Raw genomic sequence first — 14503 nt, 5'->3', positions numbered from 1 at the left:
AGAAAGCAGCCCATGGACTGGTAATAATATAGCAACTTGATTTAGAGAATGAAATCTGCCATACACACTCAGTGTCATGTGTTGCCATATGCACAATCTTGAGCCCTCTCTCTCCATCAGCACCACCTCACACAGACTCAGGGCTGCTCATAATCCACCAACTCTGCACAGTCCACTTCTAACTCTGTATTGGGAAAACAAAACACAGACTGGGTGATTACTTTGCAGAACAGAAATGTTCTGCCCACAAAAATGATTCTCAGCATCCAGTTGCCTGCCATTTCCACACACCACGTTTTGGGACCCAGTGACCTTCTGGACTCAATATTGAGGTGAATAATTTTACGGCCTCAGCACCTTTTCCTACCTCCTTCCCCCAACCCCCACACACCAGGCCTTGTCATCACATGGGCTACCACCAAAACAATCCATTGTTAGTGACGAATGGTCCCCATCAGCAGCTGTTCATTCTCCCAGGCTGACCTTTCCCCTTTTGTTTGTCTGTCCAATTGCTTTTCTCTCTGTCTGGGGTCTGTTTCCACTGAGTGTTTACTCCTGCCCCTTCACCCCCCCTCCCCATCTTCAGCCTCTATACCAACCTTTTCCCAGCTATAATCAGTTATAGAATCATACAGCACAGTAGCAGACCCTTCAGTTCAACTAGTCCATGCTGACCATAATCCCAAACTAAAGTAGTCCCACCTGCCTGCGCTTTGTACATATCCCTCCAAACATTTCTTTTTCAAGAAATTATCTAAATGCCTTTTAAACGTTGTAACTGTCCCCACATCCAGCAATTTCTCTGGAAGTTCATTCCACATAATCCACTCTCTCTGTAAAATAAAACTGCCCCTTAGAGGCAGAGAGTCATAGAGATGTGCAGCATGGAAACAGACCCTTCGGTCCAACCCGTCCATGTCGACCAGATATCCCTACCCAATCTAGTTCCCCCTGTCAGCACCCGGCGCATATCCCTCCAAACCCTTCCTATTCATATACCCATCCAAATGCCGCTTAAATGTTGAAATTGTACCAGCCTTCACCACTTCGTCTGGCAGCCCATTCCATACACATACCACCCTCTGCGTGAAAAAGTTGCCCCTTAGGTCTGTTTTATATCTTTCCCCTCTCATCCTAAACCTATGCCCTCTAGTTCTGGACTCTCCGACCCCAGGGAAAAGATTTTGCCTATTTATCCGATCCATGCCTCAAGTAATATTGTAAACCTCTATAAGGTCACCCCTCAGCATCCTTCCTTATGTCTTTTTAAAATCTTTCTTCTGTCACCTTAAAGATATGTCTGACTCTTGAAATCTCCCACCTGAGCAAAAAGACACCTGCCGTTCACCTTATCTATATTCCTCATGCTTTTATCGATCTTAATAAGGTCACCTCTCTACCTTGTACGCTCCAGTGAGAAATGTCCTTGTCGCTCCGTACTCTTCCGATAACTCAAGGCCTGCTTTATTTGCAACATCCTGGTAAATCTCTTCTCCAGCTAAATGATATAATTGCAATAACAGGATGACCAGAACTGGACACAATAGAGGCCTCACCAGCATCCTGTCCAACCTGAACATAACATCCCAACTCCTGTCACTCTTCAGCCCATTGACCCATTTGACGAAAATCTTTTTGTATTCCAAGATAACCTTCTTCACTGTTCAATATTCTATCAATTTTGGTATCAACCACAAACTTGCAAAACATGCTTTTTGTAGTCTCATCAAAATTGTTCATATAAATGACTGACCAAAGTGGGCCCAGCACTGATCCCCGTGGAACACTGCTGGTCACAGGCCTCCAGAACAAAACCCTCCCTCCACTGTCACTCTCTGTCTTCTGCCTTTCAGCCAATTGTGCATCCACTTGCCAAGCTCACCCTGAATCCCATGGGATCTAACTTCACTAATTAGTCTACCATGCGGAGCCTTGTCAAAGGATTTACCAAAGTCTAAGTAAACAATGTTAACCCCTCTGCTCTCATCAATTTTCTTGTTTACTTTTTCAAAAGACTCCATCAAGTTTGTGAGACACGATATCCCTTGCACAAAACCATGCTGACTGTCCCGAATCATTCCTTGCCTCTCCAAATGCATATAAATCCAAACTTTCAGAACAACTTCCTCACCACCGAAGTCAGACTCCCAGGTCTGAAGTTCCCAGGCTTCTCCTGACATTCCTGCTTGAACATGAGCCACTCTCCAGTCATTCAGCACCTGACTGTTATTTATGGATGATACAAATGTTCCTGCAGGGGGCCCAGCAATTTCCTCTTCACTTCTGACAAAGTCCTGGGATTGAGTAGATCACGTCTCAGAGATTTATATTTATATTTTCGAACACCTCTAACAATTCCTCTTCTGTAATACAAGCTGTTTTCAAAATGTCAATATTTATTTCTCAGAGTTCTCTAGCCTCCACTTCTTTCTCCACAGTAAAAACTGACACAAAATATTCATTTGATATCTCTCCCATCTCCTGAGGGGTGGCATGATGGCTCAGTGGTTAGCAGTGGCACCAGGGACCTGAGTTCAATTCCAGCCTCAGGCAGCTGGAGTTTGCATGTTCTCCCTGTGTGGTGAGGGTTTCCTCCCACAGTCCAAAGATGTGCAGGTTCGGTGAATTGGCCATGCTACGTTGCCTATAGTGTGAGGTGCATTAGTCAGTGGAAATGGGTCTGGGTGGGTTACTCTTTCGAGGGTCGATGACGGTTTGTTGGGCTGAAGGGCCTGTTTCCACATTAGATTAGATTAGATTTGTTACAGTGTGGAAACAGGCCCTTTGACCCAACAACTCCACACTGACCCGCCGCAGTGCAACCCACCCAGACCCATTCACGTACATTTACCCCTTCACCGAGCACTACGGTCAATTTTAGCTTAGCTAATTCACCAAACCTGCACATTTTGTGGACTGTGGGAGGAAACCGGAGCACCCGGAGGAGACCCACGCAGACATGGGGAGAATGTGCAAACTCCACACAGTCGCCCGAGGCATAGAATTGAACCCGGGTCTCTGGCGCTGTGAGGCAGCTGTGCTAACCACTGTGCCACCGTGCCGCCCACATTGTAGGGAATCTAAAACACAAAGGCAACCTCTTTGTTTTTTAAGGAGACTTACACTCTATCTCTTGTTGCTGTCTTGGTCTTAATGTACTTACACAATCCCTTTGGATTATCCTTAACCTTATTTGCTGAGGCTATCCCATATCTTTTCTTTGACTTCCTGATCTCCCTCTTATGAATGTTCTGACACTCATTATACAGTGCAAGAGATACATTTGCACCCAGTTGATTATATTTAGTATATGATTCTTTTTTATCCCTGACTGGAACCTCAATCTCTTTATTTACCTGTTGTTCTCGAAAGCAGTACAGTTGAAACCATCCTTTGTGAACGGTCTTTTCTGACTCAGAAGAGATCGCAGTGATCCAAGAATCTGAATCCCTGAACATTACTCCACCTCTTCAGCCATTGATTTGTCTCCTTTATCCTTTTGTTCCCTCATCTGAGCTTGGCCCTGGGAGTAAACCAGAGATTATTACTTTTGAGGGTCTGTTTTTTAAATCTTCTCCCTAACCACTGATATTCACTTTGTAAAGCCTTTATTCTTTCCCTAACTATGTCATTCCCATCAACGTGTACAAAAACTTCCAGTATCTCACTCTTCCCTTTAACAGTATGTGTCAAACATTTTGTAATGTCCTTAATCCTAGAACCAAGAAAACAGTATAATATCCTAGATTCATGCTCACTGCTGCAGAACCTCCTGTCTGTGTCCTTGACATTAGAATCACCGACAATTATTCTTTTAAATTTTGTCAAACCCCTTCAAACATAAGATACATTCTTACAGCCCAAGATTTGACTGTCCCTTCTAATTTCCTCTGAGAGATTATCCTTTCAACAGGATGAGAGATTTCTGAACTACCTTCTTACCTTTCATGACAGTCATCCTTCAATCTGACTGATCCTGCTGTGTTATCACCTCTCGAAATCTACTGACCATCTAACTCTGTGTCTCTTGTATGCCTGCAATGTCATTAAGTCTAAAAAGAAGCAACTCACACTCACATCTTAACTCTAAAATAAACGACATTTCTTTATCTGAAGAGTTAATATTAAGCACAAGTGGTCCAGCAGACAGCTATCAATGTTCTGATTAAAAGTAAAATCCCACGTGTCAGCCTGTCCAAGAGGTGTGTAAACACAACTTGGTTTGAAACAAAACATTCCTCAGCAATTTAAAAAAAAATTGCTTCAGTGAGTTTAAAACAAGGTCTTCAAGGAGAATGAAGGGGAGCTGCTGTTTTCCATCTTGTTGGTGACCCCATTGTGTGTGCTTCCTGCACAGAGGAATCGGGTTGTTACAATCCATATGTACAACCCCTACGTTCCAGCGGCTGATGTCCTGACCTTCCTGGGAAGGTACGTCCAAGTCGAGGGAGAAGCCACCGATGTGATCGACCCCTTTGGGATCTGGACCAGTAAGAGGCAGGTCAAGGTAACTCTGAGGGCCGATGACAGTGGGAACATCCTCCACCCACCCTCGAGCTTCGCAATCGGAGGGAGCAGAGGCTACCTGACATATGCAGGGCAGCCCAAAGTGTGCCGAACCTGCGGGAAGTCGGGACACGTGGCGGTGGATTGCAAAGTGACCATCTGCAGGAACTGCAAACAGGAGGGTCACTTGACTAAGGACTGTCGGGAGGAAAAGAGCTGCAACCTGTGCGGGGAGGCGGGCCACATGTACAAGGCCTGCCCAAGACGAGGAGCCGCCACCTACGCACAGATGGCCGGAGGTGGCAACACGAGCCGCGGACCGACAAAGTCCAACGAGGTACCGCGAATCAGCAAAGGAACGGTGCCTGGAGGCACCCAGAAGGAAGGGAAGGTTGTTGAGGAGCAGGCGGCAGACAGCGGGGAGATGCAGCAGCCGACCCAAGCTCCTGCAAGACAGACGGAGGAAATGGAAGAGGAGGGATCAAAGGAGGCAGAGCAGTGGATTATCGTTAAAAACAGGAAAAGGAAACCTCTCGAGGGCCCCAAAGCCACCAAGCGAAGGGGGAAGAGACACCTCCAAGAGGAGGATACAGGCAGCTCCTCCGAGGGTGAGGACGGGCGCAAGAAGGGTCGCCTCCGGAGGAAGAGGCAGAGCGCCGTGGGGAGAAAGGAGGGCAACACCGCCCAAGAAGGAAAAGACGATCCCTCTGAGGGGATGGGTGAAGGCCTCCCCCTACCCGGTGAGAACCAAGGGGTACCCACCGGCCCACAGCTCCAGGGAACTGGGAGCAGTGTCCCAGTGACAGCCCTGCTGTCAGATGGAGAACGGGGCGATGCGGACCCTGGGTCTGACACGATGACACCAGAGCGGGGAAATGACTCCAGCGTGGAGCCGGACAACTACCTCAGCCCTGGGAAGGTCCAGCAGTTTGCTGTCACCACGGGGATGCACGCAGCTACCCCACTGGAGCAAGACCAGAAGAAAATGGACACTGGTAACCCCGTAAACTGTTAAAATGGGGTTTAAAATTGCCAGCATAAATGTGCGTAGCATTAAAGCGGCTACGCGATGTGTTTCAACGCTGGCCTTCCTGGCCAACGTCAAAGCCGATATCCTGTTTCTGCAGGAGTGTGGGATACCGCACCTCAGCAGTTACAGGAGATGGTCGAGCTTGTGGGCCCACGGGCCGTCAGTGTGGTCGGGGGGCAACGATAGCCGCGCCTCCGGCCTGGGTATCCTGTTGCGGGGAGGCAACTTCACCATCTCCGAGGTTAAGGAGGTGGTGGGCGGGCGCCTCCTCGTCGTGGACGTCAAATACAGAAACGCTCCCGTGAGACTAATCAACGTGTACGCCCCAGTGGGTAAGAGTGAACGGTTGGCCGTCCTGCAACAGCTTCCACTGCTGCTGGCTACGTCCAGGCCGGTCATTCTGGCCGGAGACTTCAACTGCATCATTGATGCTGATGGACGATCCGGCGGGGGGGACAGTAAACCGGACGCTACGTCCAGGGCCCTGATGGAAACGGTCAAAGACGCCAAGCTGCACGACGTCTTCAGCGCCCCTGCAGACGGAGCGCAGCGTAGATACACCTGGTCACGGGCAGACGGGTCTATCCGCTCAAGGATAGATTACCTGTTTGTGTCCCGAACGCTCTCGGTCAGATCCACCGACGTCAAGCCGGTGTTCTTCTCTGACCACTGCCTCCTGCTGGCCGACTGTCACCTACAGGACGAACAGCGGGCGGGCAAGGGAACGTGGAAACTGAACACTAAGCTGTTGACCCCGGGAAACATCGAAGAGCTCAAGAGGGATTACGCAGGTTGGAGAACCGTGAAGCCCCTCTTTGAGTCTCCAGCGGACTGGTGGGAAACGGTAAAAGGGAACATCAAGAGGTTCTTTATCCTCAAAGGTGTCCAGGAGGCGAGAGAGAGGCGGGGAAAACTGTCCCAGCTCCAGGAAAGTATGCAGAACCTGCTCCTGCTGCAGACGATGGGGGTGGATGTCACGGAGGACCTCAAGGAGGTGAAGGGCCAGCAAGCCTCGCTCTTTGCCTCGGAGGCCTCCAGGATAATCTTCCGGTCCAGGGTCCGCTCGGTGGAGCAGGACGAGACGTGCTCACGTTTCTTCTTCCAGAAGGTGCACAAAGAGAGCTCCGTGCTCAGCAGCCTGAAGAAAGAAGATGGCTCGGTAACGTCATCTCAGGCTGACGTCATGAGGATCAGCAAATCCTTCTACGCCAGCCTGTATGACTCGAAGCCGACCGACAGCGCGGCCTCCCAGTCGTTCCTGTCCTCTATCACGGAGGTCCTAGATGACGGAACACGAGAGAGGCTGGACCAGCCGCTATCTCTGGATGAACTGACCAAGGCCCTCGAGTCCTTCGAAAAGAATAAAACTCCCGGAAGCGACGGCTTACCGGTCGAGGTTTATTCCGCTCTTTGGGACTTGATCGGCCAGGACCTGCTGGAGGTGTATGTCAGTATGCTCCGGGCAGGTACCATGAGTGAATCCATGAGGAAAGGCATCATCACCCTCGTCTACAAGCGGAAGGGGGAGAGGGAGGAAATTAGAAATTGGAGACCGATCTCACTGTTAAATGCAGACTACAAAATCCTGTCAAAGGTCATCGCCAACCGGGTCAGGTCTGCTCTGGGATCGGTGATCCACCCGGACCAAACCTGTGCTGTACCGGGCAGGAAGATCTCTGAGAGTCTCGCACTCCTCAGGGATACGATCGCCTACGTGCAGGACAGGGGGGTGGACACCTGCCTCATCAGCCTTGACCAGGAGAAAGCCTTTGACAGGATATCGCATACATATATGAGGGATGTCCTCTCCAAAATGGGCTTTGGGGAGGGAATCGGAAATTGGATCAGACTGCTCTACACCAACATTGTCAGTGCAGTCTCAATCAATGGGTGGGAATCAGATAGCTTCCCTGTAAGATCTGGAGTCAGGCAGGGATGCCCCCTCTCACCCGCCTTGTTTGTGTGTTGCATAGAGCCATTTGCCGAATCCATCAGGAAGGATGCGAGCCTGAGAGGGGTGACTATTCCTGGCAGCGGGGGCCTGCAGGTTAAGGCCTCCCTGTACATGGATGACGTCGCTGTTTTCTGCTCGGATCCGCTGTCCGTGCACAGACTCGTGTGCATCTGCGACCAGTTCGAACGGGCCTCGGGGGCCAAGGTAAACCGAGGCAAGAGCGAGGCCATGCTCTTCGGGAACTGGGCCGACCAATCCTCTATCCCCTTCACCGTCAGGACTGACCACCTGAAGGTGCTGGGTATTTGGTTCGGGGGGGCTGGGGCGTGCGCCAAGACCTGGGAGGAGCGGATCAGGAAGATGAGACAGAAACTAGGCAGATGGGGGCAACGGTCGCTCTCCATCGCGGGAAAAAACCTGGTCATCAGGTGTGAGGTACTCTCAGTATTGCTATATGTGGCACAGGTCTGGCCTATCCCCAGGACCTGTGCCGCCGCAGTCACCCGGGCCATCTTCCAATTCATTTGGAGATCAAAGATGGACCGGGTCCGAAGAGACTCTATGTACAAAGACCGGTGCAATGGGGGAAAAAACACGCCCAATGCCACCCTCACCCTGATGGCCACCTTTGTGTGTGGCTGCATCAAGCTGTGCGTGGATCCCCGGTACGCAAACACCAAGTGTCACTACGTACTGAGGTTCTACCTGTCCCCGGTGTTGCGAAGGATGGGCCTGGCCTCGCTGCCGCGGAACGCTCCGAGTAGTTGGACCGTTCCGTATCACCTGTCCTTCGTGGAGAAATTTATGAGGAAAAACACCTTTGACCACAAGTCCATCAGGAAGTGGTCAGCACGTAGCGTCCTTGAGACCCTTCGGGAAAAGGAGAGGGCGGATCCTGTCGAGCGGTTCCCTGAGCAGACTGTCAAAGCCATTTGGCAGAATGCCTCATTGCCAGAACTTTCCAACAAGCACCAAGACGTGGCTTGGCTGGTGGTGAGAAGGGCTCTGCCCGTGAGATCCTTTATGCACGCCCGGACTCTCTGCCGCACCGCACGCTGCCCTCGAAGTGGCTGCGGGGGGGACGAGACTGTCACACACCTCCTTCTGGAATGTGCCTATGCAGAGGAAGTCTGGAGAGGAATGCAGTGGTGCTTGTCGAGGTTCGTCCCGAGCAGCGCCGTGACGCGGGACTCTGTGCTCTACGGCCTGTTCCCCGGGACTCACACCGAGACGAACATTAACTGCGCCTGGAGGATCATCAACTCGGTGAAGGACGCTCTCTGGGCGGTCCGAAACCTGTTGATCTTCCAGCTGAAGGAGTTGACCCCGACCGAGTGTTGCAGACTGGCACATTCCAAGGTCCAAGACTACGTGTTGAGGGACGCGCTGAAGCTTGGGGCAGCTTCCGCCAAGGCGCGGTGGGGAAAGACCACCGTGTAAGATCGGCCTGCCGAAAGAAGAACAGGGGGCCCATAGAGACGTTTTTTTGGGCTCTGCTGATGCCTCAGCCAAATATATGTATACATACAAGATTGAAAAAATGCACAGGATTGTAAAGGACAAGAATAAAGTCGAATCTGTGTTTGTAAATATGGACATATGTATGGCATGATCCAATGTACAGACCATCAAATCATTTATGAATAAAGTATATTTTTGAAATAAAAAAAAAATCTCTCTCATAATTTCATAGTGGAAAAAGACTGAACAGTCCACATGTGGGCCTGTCCAAAACTTCCATTGAGAAAACTCCATTTCATAAAAAATTGTGTCAGTTTGTTTTGCTTCTTTGGCATTTTTGACGAGAAAAGAGCTAAAAATGAATCAAATGAAAAGCTTTTCTGACTGAAATTTAATAAACATAAGAAATCTGAAAGTAAATCTGGAAATAAATCTGAATCTCAGGAGCAGCTGCAAGATCCACACTCCTCTCGGTCCACTGTTTTTGATCATTTTATTTCTGAAGAAGTGTCACTGGACCCAAAACAATAACTCTACTTTCTCTCCACAGATGCCACTGTACCTGCTGAGTTTTTCCCGCAATTTCTGTTTTTGTCTCTGCCATCCTTACTAGGTCAGGTCTCCAGGACAGGGGTTGACAGTACATCAGTATTGAAGAAGGGTGTTCACTGTGTCAGGTCAGTGGAAGCGAGTGTGGGTCCTGGAGGTTGGGTCAGGGGCTGTGTGAGGAACAGCACTAGGTCCCATGATATCTGTCCCTCGCCCTATCTACATGTAAATGCTGACCCACTGAATTATATTTGGCGGCTGGGTAAGGAATCATCTGTGATGCTGGGGACATCTTCTGGGTCAAGTGATTTGGGAATCCTTCAGCCCTAACATTTGCACTGATGAGCAGGGCTCCCCCTCATTGAGGATGGGGATATTTGTGGAGACTCATATTCCTGTTAGTTGCTTAATTGTCCTTAACCATTCATAACTGCATGTGACAGGTCTGCTGAGCTTATATCTGATGCACTGACAGTGGAATCACTTACCCCAGAGCATCAATTGCTGCTCATGCTGTTTGACACGGAAGTAACCCTGTTTTATAGCTGACATCTCATTTTCAGGTTTGATGGTGCTGTTCCTGGCATCCCCTCCTGCATTGTTCATTGAACCAGGATTGATGTCCTGACTTGATGTTAATGGCTGAGTGGGGGAATATTACAGTCCATGGGTTTACAGGTTGTGTTACAGCCCAATTCTGCTGTACTGATGGCCCACAGTGCATCAGGGATCCCAGAATTGATTTGCTTGATCTGTTCAAAGTCTGTCCTATTTAACACAGGGCTAGTGCCATACATGATGGGGATGTACCTCAATGTGATGATGGGACTTTGTCTCCATGGGACTGTGTGGTAGTTACTCCTCCCAAACCTATAATAGGCAGATAGACGGCTGAGGACAAGGTCAAGCTTTTCTCTCTTGTTGGTTCCTTCACCACCCGCCACAGACCCAGTCCAAGAGCTATGTCATTTCAGATTCCACCAGCTCAGGCAGTCGTAAAGCTGCTGAGTCTGTCTTGGTGTTGGACAGTGACGTCTCCCACCCAGAGTACATTCTGTGCCAGTGTTGACCTCAGTGCTTCCTCCAAATGATGATAAACATGATCGGAAGCCTGGGAGTGGGGGGATTGTGGCAGTGGGTAGTCATCCGGAGATTCCCTTGCTCATGTTTGACCTGATGCCATTGGACTTCATCATAATGTTTCGAGTTAAGAAAATTCTGCTTAGCAACTGCTGTCTGATTGGTTGAACTGTGCTGTTACAAAGCTATACGTTCCTGGAGTGTCTGAAAGTGTAAAGTTTCTAGAGCCTACAGAGTGAAAGCATCCAGCTCTGCCTCTCCCCCATCACTGTAGAGAAAAGCAGAGAAACCACAAGTAATCTGGAAAGAAAAGTCCTGAGTTCACCTGATTGGCCGTTGGATTTGAAGTATGCCCATCACTGTCCAGAACACAGCATCTCATTGCTGTGAAACAACACAAGGACTGTGAGAGAGAGCAATCCTTCCATCTTGTGGTCAGGACTTTTATTTTCAGCATTTTGTTTAGCCTGTTACCCTGTCTATGTTCTTTTTGCACTCATGGTCGAAATAGAAATGATTTATCTTTTCTCTGTCTTAATTGTGGGTGTCTGTGTGTGTGTGTGTGGTTTTGAAGGGGCGCAGTTCAGGAGCATTAATTAAAAATCCTTTTCTTTCACTGTTCTTATTACTGGAATTATTAATTAATGGAATTATTTTAACTGTTACTGAAGAATCCTGGTGTGGCTCACTTCTGTCCTGAGGAGCAGTCTGTCAGGCACTTTGGGTGTTAGGGTGATCCTACTGGGATTCTTGTACATTTGTGTAGCTCCTGATAATGTGTAGAGCAGTAAGACATGTTCAGACAGAGCGTGACTCATTGAGTTTTATGAAGGAGTGATGAAGATGATTGATGAATGGAGAGTGGTGGACATGGCCTCAATGGGCTTCAGCAAGGTCTTTGACAAGGTTCTGCATGATAGACTGGTTAACAAGGTGAGATCACATGGAATACAGGGGGGACTAGCCATTTAGATACATAACTGGCTTGAAGAAAGGACACAGAGTGTGGTGGCGCAAGATTGCTTTTTAGACTGGAGGCCTGTTCCCAGCGGTGTGCTGCAAGGATCGGGGCTGGATCCACTGCTTATTGTCATTTATATAAATGGCTTGGATGGGAATATCAGAGAAATGGTCAGTAAGTTTCCAGATGACACCAAAATTGGAGGTGGAGTTGACAGCAAAGAAGGTTATCTCAGTGTCGAATGGGACTTTGATCAGATGGGCCAATGGGCTGAGGAGTGGCAGATGGAGTTTAACTTAGATAAATTTGAGGTGTTGCATTTTGTTAAGGCAAATCAGGGCAGGACATATACACTTACTGGTAAAGTACTGGGGAGTGTTGCCAAACAAAGAGAACTTGGTGTGCAGGTTCACAGTTCTTTGAAAGTGGAGTCAAAGGGTAGACTGGTTAATGACGGAAGCATTTGGTAAACTCACCTTTATTGTTGAATGCACTGAGTATAGGAATGAGGAGGTCTTGTCATGGCTGTACAGGATGCTGGTTAGACACTTTTGGAATACTGCCTTCATTTCTGGCCTCCCTGCTGTAGGAAAGATGCTGAGAAACTCAAAAGAGTTCAGAAAAGATATTCAAGATATCTGATGGGCATGGACAAGTTGGACTGAAGGGTCTGATTCTATGCTGCACATACCTATAACTTTCCTTTCACATTTTGTACTGGTTTTGTCCAACTCAGTGTCTCCCTTTGCCATTGATGTGGGAGTTTCGGAGTCTAATCTGTTGTTGTGGGACTGGAGTCACATGCAGGTCAGACTGGGTAAGGACGGTATTTCCCTTCTCTAAAGAACGTCAGTGAACCAGATGAATTTTTTCCAACAATTGATCATGGTTTCATGGTTCCCATTAGACTGGTGTTTAATTCCTGATGTAATAACTGAATTGAATTTCCAGCAGCTGCCATGGTGGGAACTGAAACTCTGTCCCCAGTGTATTGGATTGCTCATGAATTTACATTACTATTTGTTCACTACCTCTCATTATAGCTGCGAACCCTGTTCTCACTAAATAACATACTCAGAATAGATGCTCCAAGTTTCAGTCCCACACACTGATATCTGTCCCAGTGCTGTGTTCATATCCTCTCTCTCCCTGTCTTTCTCCTCACAGCGGTGTCTGCTAAGGGTTAGAACTTAGAACATAGAACATTACAGCGCAGTACAGGCCCTTCGGCCCTCGATATTGCGCCGACCAGTCATACCAATCTGAAGCCCACCTAACCTACACTATTCCATGTACGTCCACATGTTTGTCCAATGACGACTTCAATGCACTTAAATTTGACAAATCTACTACCGTTGCAGGCAAAGCATTCCATACCCTTACTCCTCTCTGAGTGAAGAAACTACCTCTGATATCTGTCCTATATCTATCACCCCTGAATTTAAAGCTATGCCCCCTCGTGCTCGCCATCACCATACTTGGAAAAAGGTTCTCCCTGTCCACCCTGTCTAACTCTCTGATTACCTTATGTCTCTCTATTAAGTCAGCTCTCAACCTTCTTCTCTCTAACGAAAACAGCCTCAAGTCCCTCAGCCTTTCCTCATAAGACCTTCCCTCCATACCAGGCAACATCCTAGTAAATCGCCTCTGCACCCTTTCCAAAGTCTCCACATCCGTCTTATAATGTGGTGAACAGAATTGTACACAATATTCCAAGTGCGGCCGCACCAGAGTTTTGTACATAACCTCATGGTTCCAGAACTCGACCCCTCTATTAATAAAAGCTAAAACACTGTATAACTTCTTAACAACCCTGTCAACCTGTGTGGCAACTTTCAAGGATCTGTGTACATGGACACTGAGATCTCTCTGCTCGTCTACACTACCAAGAATCTTACCATTAGCCCAGTACTTTGCATTCCGGTTACTCCGACCAAAGTGAATCACCTCACACTTGTCCGTATTAAACTCCATTTGTCACCTCTCAGCCCATCTGTGCAGCTTATCTATGTCTTTCTGTAATCTACAACATCCTTTGTCACTATCCACAACTCCACCTTAGTGTCATCTGCAAATTTACTAACACACCCTTCTACGCCCTCATCCAGGTCATTTGTAAAAATGATGAACAGCAGTGGACCCAACACCGACCCTTGCAGTACACCACTAATAACTGGACTCCAGGATGAACATTTCCCGTCAATCACCACACTCTGTCTTCTTTCAGCAAGCCAATTACTGATCCAAACTGCTTTATCTCCCACAATCCCATTCCTCCGCATTTTGTGCAATAGCCTACTGTGGGGAATCTTAACGAACGCTTTGCTGAAATCCATATACACCACATCAACCGGTTTACTCTCATCTACCTGTTTGGTCACCTTCTCAAAGAACTCAATAAGGTTTGTGCGGGACAAACTACCCTTCACAAAACCGAACTGACTATCCCTAATCTAATTATTCTCTTCTTGATGATTATAAATCCTAACTCTTATGACCTTTTCCAACACTTTACCAACAACTGAAGTAAGGCACACTGGTCTATAATTACCAGGGTTGTCTCTACTCCCCTCCTTGAACAGGGGAACCATATTTGCTATCCTCCAGTCTTCTGGCACTATTCCTGTAGACAATGACGATTTAAAGATCAATGTCAAAGGCTCGGCAATCTCCTTCCTGGCTTCTCAGAGGATCCCAGGATAAATCCCATCCGGACCAGGGGACTTATCTATTTTCACACCTCTTCCTTGTGAACCTCAATCCCACCTAGTCTCGTGGCCTGGATGTCAGTACTCTCCTCGACAACATTGTCGTTTTCTAGAGTGAATACTGTTGAAAAATATTCATTTAGTGCTTCCCCTGTCTCCTCTGACTCCACACACAACTTCCCACTACTGTCCTTGATTGGCCCTTGATTGGTCAATGACAGTCGTGGATGGAGTGAGGGCTGAGGAAGGAGGCT

This window comes from Chiloscyllium punctatum, chromosome 2 (assembly GCF_047496795.1).
Source record: "Chiloscyllium punctatum isolate Juve2018m chromosome 2, sChiPun1.3, whole genome shotgun sequence".
Lineage (NCBI taxonomy): Eukaryota > Metazoa > Chordata > Chondrichthyes > Orectolobiformes > Hemiscylliidae > Chiloscyllium > Chiloscyllium punctatum.
The sequence above is the reverse complement of the archived record's forward strand: the minus strand, read 5'-3'. Positions refer to the sequence as shown.